This window comes from Triticum urartu, chromosome 1A, assembly GCF_056163025.1.
Source record: "Triticum urartu cultivar PI428250 chromosome 1A, HENAU_Tu73, whole genome shotgun sequence".
Classification (NCBI taxonomy): Eukaryota; Viridiplantae; Streptophyta; class Magnoliopsida; order Poales; family Poaceae; genus Triticum; species Triticum urartu.
In genome coordinates this window covers 449,102,980-449,109,640 of record NC_141873.1, presented here as the reverse complement: position 1 = coordinate 449,109,640, position 6,661 = coordinate 449,102,980, and positions in this window count along the sequence as shown.

Below are 6,661 nucleotides of genomic sequence, written 5' to 3'. Positions count from 1 at the left end.
ACCATCCCGTGGATAACAATACGGTGTTAACAGTCTTTGAGACCTTCGCGTCAAATAATAGGCGCAAGCGAACACTCCGCAGCATGGCCAAAATCTTCCACGTAGTAGCAATAAATCCATGGAGTGACACGGCTATTACCTTCAATGCTAGTGACGAACCTAAATTCCGAATAGCCCGAGCACCAGCCACACTGGTCCTCAGTCCAATCGTGGACGGTTTTCGACTCACCAAAGTACTCATGGACGGCGGCAGCAGATTAAACCTCATCTATGAGGAAACTCTTCAAAAAATGGAAATAGACTGGAACCGCATTGAGCAAAGTAGCACAACCTTTAGGGGAATCATACCCAGTCGGGAGGCACGATGCGCTAAGAAAATCACACTAGATGTGGTATTCGGCATGCCAGAGAACTATAGGTCCGAAGAAATTACATTTCAAGTGGCCCCGTTCAGCAGTGGATACCATGCCCTTTTAGGACGTGAGGCGTTCACGATCTTCCAAGCCGTCCCCATTATGGGTACATGAAGCTCAAAATGCCCGGGCCCAACGGAATCGTCACCCTCGCCGGTGATCCGGACATAGCACTCCGCGCCGAAAACAAAACAGCTGCACTGGCCCTCGAGGCATTATCCAAAGCCCTCTCTGCCGAGGAATTAACCACGCTACGCTCCACAGTGGACAGGGACGATGTGATACTCGACAAGAGATCCAAGTCCACCTCTTTTAAACCAGCAGATGAAATAGTCAAATTCCAAGTCCACCCAACGGACCCTACAAAAACAGCCTCCATCGGGGCACAGTTAAACCCCGCCGTGGATGCCGCACTACGAGAGTTCCTATGCGAGAATTCGGACATATTCGCCTGTCATCCCTCAGACATGCCAGTAATCCCACGCAGGCTGGCCGAGCATAGCCTCAATATCTTAAAGGGATTCAAGCCGGTCAAGCAAGCTCTTCGGCGTTTCTCCGAACCTAAGAGACAGGCCATGGGAGAGGAACTAGCCAAGTTATTGAAGGCCGGATTCATCAGAGAAATAAAACACCCGGACTGGCTAGCAAACCTGGTGATGGTACCAAAGAAGGATAAATCCTGGCGCCTTCTGTCGATTTCAAGGACCTCAATAAAGCTTGCCCAAAGGATCCCTTCCCCCTCCCCCGCATCAATCAAATTATTGATGCTACCGCAGGACACGAGTCATTGTGTTTCCTCGACGCATACTCCGGTTACCACCAAATCAAGATGGCGGAGTCCGACCAAGCCGCAACGGCATTCATCACACCATACGGTCCCTTATGTTTCAACCCAATGCCTTTTGGGCTCAAAAACGCCGGCGCAACATATCAGCGCATGATTCAGACATGTCTGGAGAAACAAATCGGCAAAACAGTAGAGGCATACGTAGACGATGTGGTCGTCAAAACCAAACACGTCGACTCTTTGATAGATGACTTGAGGCTCACATTTGACAACCTCTGAATATACGACATCAAGCTCAATCCGGAGAAATGCGTTTCCGGCGTACCGGCCAAAAAGCTCCTGGGTTTCATCGTCTCTAGTAGAGGTATTGAAGCTAATCCGGCCAAAATCCGAGCTTTGTCATAGTTGGCTACCCGAACAGACCTCAAACAAATCCAGAAGTTAACTGGATGCATGCGGCTCTAAGCCGCTTTATCTCCCGCTTAGGAGAAAAGGCTTTACCCCTTTATCGCCTCCTTCGGCGCACCGAACACTTCGAGTGGACGGACGCTGCCACAGCCGGATTGGAAGAAATAAAAGCCATTTTGGCAACCAACCCAATCCTGGCCACGTCAAACATCGGCAAACCAATGCTGTTGTGCATTGCGGCAACTCATCAAGTTGTAAGCGCAGTGCTCGTCGTCGAACAAGAAGCTGACGGACATAAATTCCCTCTTCAAAAGCCGGTATACTATGTATCCACTGTCCTCACTCCATGCAAATCACGGTACCCACATTATCAAAAGATAGCCTATGCGGTATTCATGGCATCCCGGAAGCTGCGACACTACTTTCAAGAGTGTTCGATTACAGTAGCCTCGGAAGTGCCACCTAATGATATTATAAACAATCGCGACGCTACAGGCCGGATTGCCAAATGGGCCATTGAGCTCCTCCTGTTCGACATAACATACAAACCTCGACGAGCCATTAAGTCGCAAGTATTGGCCGACTTTGTCGCCGAATGGACGGAGGTCGAACTCCCTAAAGAGTACGGCGCATACTCCAATTGGATCATGCACTTCGACGGTTCTAAAATGCTGGCTGGTCTAGGGGCTGGCGTCGTCCTGACGTCCCCAACCGGAGATACCGTTCAGTACGTACTGCAAATATTGTATACAGACTCCAACAACGCAGCCGAATACGAAGCTCTGTTGCATGGTCTTCGGATGGCAGTCTCCATGGGCATTCAATGCCTGGAGGTGCGCGGGGATTCAAACCTCGCAATATCCCAAATAAATGGAGACTTTGACGCCAAGGATCCGAAAATGGCGGCCTACCGAAACGCCGTCCTAAAAATATCAGCTCGGTTCGAGGGGCTCAAATTTCACCATGTGGCTCGGGAAAACAATCAAGCGACGGATATCCTCGCCCGCATCGGCGCAAAACACGATGCAGTCCCCCCCCCAACATATTTTTGGAAAGGCTGTTCAAGCCATCCGTAGTGTGCGAGGGGGACACCGGTAACAATAGTCCGGACTCGACCAAAAACCCGATACCGAACACTCTGACACAATCGGAGGCTCCGCCACCTAAATAACACCTTCAGCCCACGTAATAATGGCCATCATTGCCCCGTGGACAGAACCATTCCTGGCCTACCTAACTAGACAGGAACTTCTGGAGGACCAAAATGAGGCACGCTGCATAGTGCGGCGATCCAAGGCCTACAGGGTCCATGAGGGAGAATTATACAAAAAAGCACTACCGGAGTCCTTCAAAGATGCATCTCTGAAGAGGAAGGGCGGAACCTTTTGGCAGAAATTCACGCCGGACTGGGCGGTCACCACGCCGCAGCCCGGGCTCTTGTAAGCAAGGCCTTCCGTACAGGATTCTATTGGCCAACGGCCCGGGAAGATGCACAGGACTTGGTCCAACATTGCGCCGGTTGCCAGCTCTTTGCAAATCAAAGCCACATGCCACCCACCGCCCTCCAAACAATCCCCATTACGTGGCCCTTCGCTGTCTGGGGGCTTGACATGGTTGGACCCCTTAAAGGGGGAACCCACAAGAAAAAAATACTTACTGGTCATGGTGGATAAATTCACCAAATGGATAGAGGCCAAACCTGTTAAAACAGCCGAATCCGGACCGGTGATAGACTTCATATCTGGGGTTGTACACCGTTATGGCGTCCCCCACAGCATCATCACTGACAACGGCACGAACTTCACGGCCGATGAGGTAAAACTCTGGTGCAGCAAAATGGGCATCAAACTCGATTATGCTTCAGTCTATCACCCACAAACCAACGGCCAAGTTGAGCGAGCAAACGGTCTTATAATGAGCGGCATTAAACCCAGATTAGTGTGTTCCTTAACGGCGTCTAACACGCACTGGGTAGAGGAGCTCAACTCTGTACTCTGGGGGCTGCGGACCACGCCGAGTCGTAGTACCGAATATACGCCCTTCTTTATGGTTTACGTCGTAGAGGCAGTCTTGCCCTGTGACATAATTCATGACTCACCTCGAGTGCGCATGTACGAAGAAAGAGAAGCCGAGCTCGATCGGCAGGACAGTCTGGACACCCTGGAGGAGGAGCGCGATGTAGCAAAAGCCCGTTCCGCATTTTATCAGCAACAGGCTCATAGATACCAAAATAGAGAAGTACGGGCCAAAACTTATAACGTTGGCTAACTAGTTCTATGCCTGCCGGATAAGAAAAAGAACAAGCTCGAGCCCAAATGGGAATGTCCCTTCATTATTGACCAAGTTCTGACCGGTGGAGCGTACCGACTGTGGGATACATCGACTAATCGACTCGAGCCGAACCCATGGAATGCGGCCAGGCTCTGAAGATTCTACGCCTAGCGCCGGACTCTATGTTCGTCCCCTTCCTCTGTCCATTTTTTGCATATACATTATCTGCCTTGTTTTTCTTTCTCTCTTTCTTTTATTCCTTCTCTAGGCCTTCAAAGGCCAACTTGTGCCTCGCTTGCACATTATAGATGCGCTAGCCGCGCTCATCATACCTAGGGGCTTCTTTCACAGAAGCTTAATTACTTATCTAGGCCTCATGCCCCGCACATGTGTTATACTTCCGCATGTACCTTTTTTCGCCATTATATGCATCGATATGAGTTAAGTTTTGGCCAAGCTGGGTTGCCTGGCTCTTGTATTTATGCCCTACGTTCCCGTTAATTCGGCTAGGGCATAAGGGGAGCACCTCTGTGATTGTTACTGCCGGGTCAGCCGGATGTGTACCTCAGACTGGGTGAAGCCGAAAGCTAGCGTTCTTAAGGGAATATTCGGTCGGTGAACAAAAGATGATTTTTATTTATTTTCCATATCTGCCCCTAGATGTTTTTTTCCTGCGTTTCTTATCGCAGTCCGGACATGTACCTTAGGGCATGCATACCCAAGGAAAGGAACCCTTAACGGAACTATTCTCCCTGGAAGATGTTTCTTACTACCCATGTAATATAACCTAACTAGTTGGGCACTTGTCCGTTCAAGCACTAATGACCCCTACGCCTGGTATCCACGCATACCCCGGTTCTTATATAATTGAGCGGGTATTCAGATACACTCCGGACTATCGGGTCCCGAGGTTGAAGCGAAAAGGTCCGCCAAGAAAAACGATCTACAATTCGGCTAGAAGGCATTATACATGTCATTTTAATTACATAGTCATGCAGACAGACTAAATTCCTCTTCTATACCATCCAACGGGCGGTCTAGCCTACAATCCTGTTGGGAATACTTTGCGGCTAATTCTACTTGCCCATAAACTAAGCTCACGGGGATCTCTTTTCTGTCGGGCCCCACAGGTCCAACCTCGGCCATGTGATTTGGGTCAGCCTTGGTATATGAAAGGATCGAGAAGAGGTGTCTAGAGGGGGGGTGATTAGACACTAATTGCCAAAAGTTGCAGTTTTTAATATTCTTAAGTTTAAGTAGAGTTTAAGAACAAGTTTAACAAACACAATACATATCAAGCAAGCATGCAATGAGTATATGAGCAGCGGGAAGTAAAGCATGCAACTTGCAAGAATGTAAAGAGAAGGGTTTGGAGTATTCAAACGCAATTGGAGATACGAAGGTTTTTGTCATGGTTCCGATAGGTGGTGCTATCGTACATCCACGTTGATGGAGACTTCAACCCACGAAGGGTAACGGTTGCGCGAGTCCACGGAGGGCTCCACCCACGAAGGGTCCACGAAGAAGCAACCTTGTCTATTCCATCACGGCCGTCGCCCACGAAGGACTTGCCTCACTAGCGGTAGATCTTCACGAAGTAGGCGATCTCCTTGCCCTTACAAACTCCTTGGTTCAACTCCACAATCTTGTTGGAGGCTCCCAAGTGACACCTAGCCAATCTAGGAGATACCACTCTCCAAGAAGTAACAAATGGTGTGTTGATGATGAACTCCTTGCTCTTGTGGTTCAAATGATAGTCTCCCCAACACTCAACTCTCTCTCACAGGATTTGGATTTGGTGGAAAGAAGATTTGAGTGGAAAGCAACTTGAGAAGGCTAGAGTCAAGATTCATATGGTTGGAATGGAATATCTTGACCTCAACACAAGTGTAGGTGGTTCTCTCTCAGAAAATGTGTATTGGAAGTGTAGGTATGTTCTGATGGCTCTCTCCCAGAATGAAGAGTGGATGGAGGGGTATATATAGCCTCCACACAAAATCTAACCATTACGCTCAATTTACCAATCTCGGTGAGACCGAAGGGAAAAACTCGGTCGAACCGATTTAGTAAACCTAGTGACCGTTAGGGTTTTCGGTGGGATCGACTAGTTCAACTCGGTGGAACCGATGTGCTAGGGTTAGGGTAAAACCAAAACTCGGTTTGACCGATTACTCAAACTCGGTGGGACCGATTTGGGTAATAAGCGAAACAGAGAGTTGGCCAAGAAAACTCGGTGGGGCCGATTGCATATCTCGGTGGGACCGAAAATTGCAAAAGGTAACAAAGAGTTTGCAAGCCCATCTCGGTGAGACCGAGATCCCATCGGTGAGACCGAACTGATTAGGGTTTCTGGCAGTGGCTATGTTAACTGAACTCGGTGGCTCCGGATAGAAAGAATCGGTGGGGCTGAGTTTGACTTTTGGTTTAGGTCATATGTGGATGTGGGAAGGTAGTTGAGGGTTTTGGAGCATATCACTAAGCACTTTGAGCAAGCAAGCCATTAAGCAACACCTCATCCCCTCTTGATAGTATTGGATTTTCCTATAGACTCAATGTGATCTTGGATCACTAAAATAGAAAATGTAGAGTCTTGATCTTGAAGCTTGAGCCAATCCTTTGTCCTTGGCATCTTGAAGGGGTTCCACATCCTCTAGTCCATGCCACTCCATTGTTGAACTTATCTGAAACATACTAGGTAAAAGTGTTAGTCCAACAAGAGATGTGTTGACATTAATTACCAAAACCACCCAGAGAGCACTTGTGCTTTCAGTCTCCCCCTTTT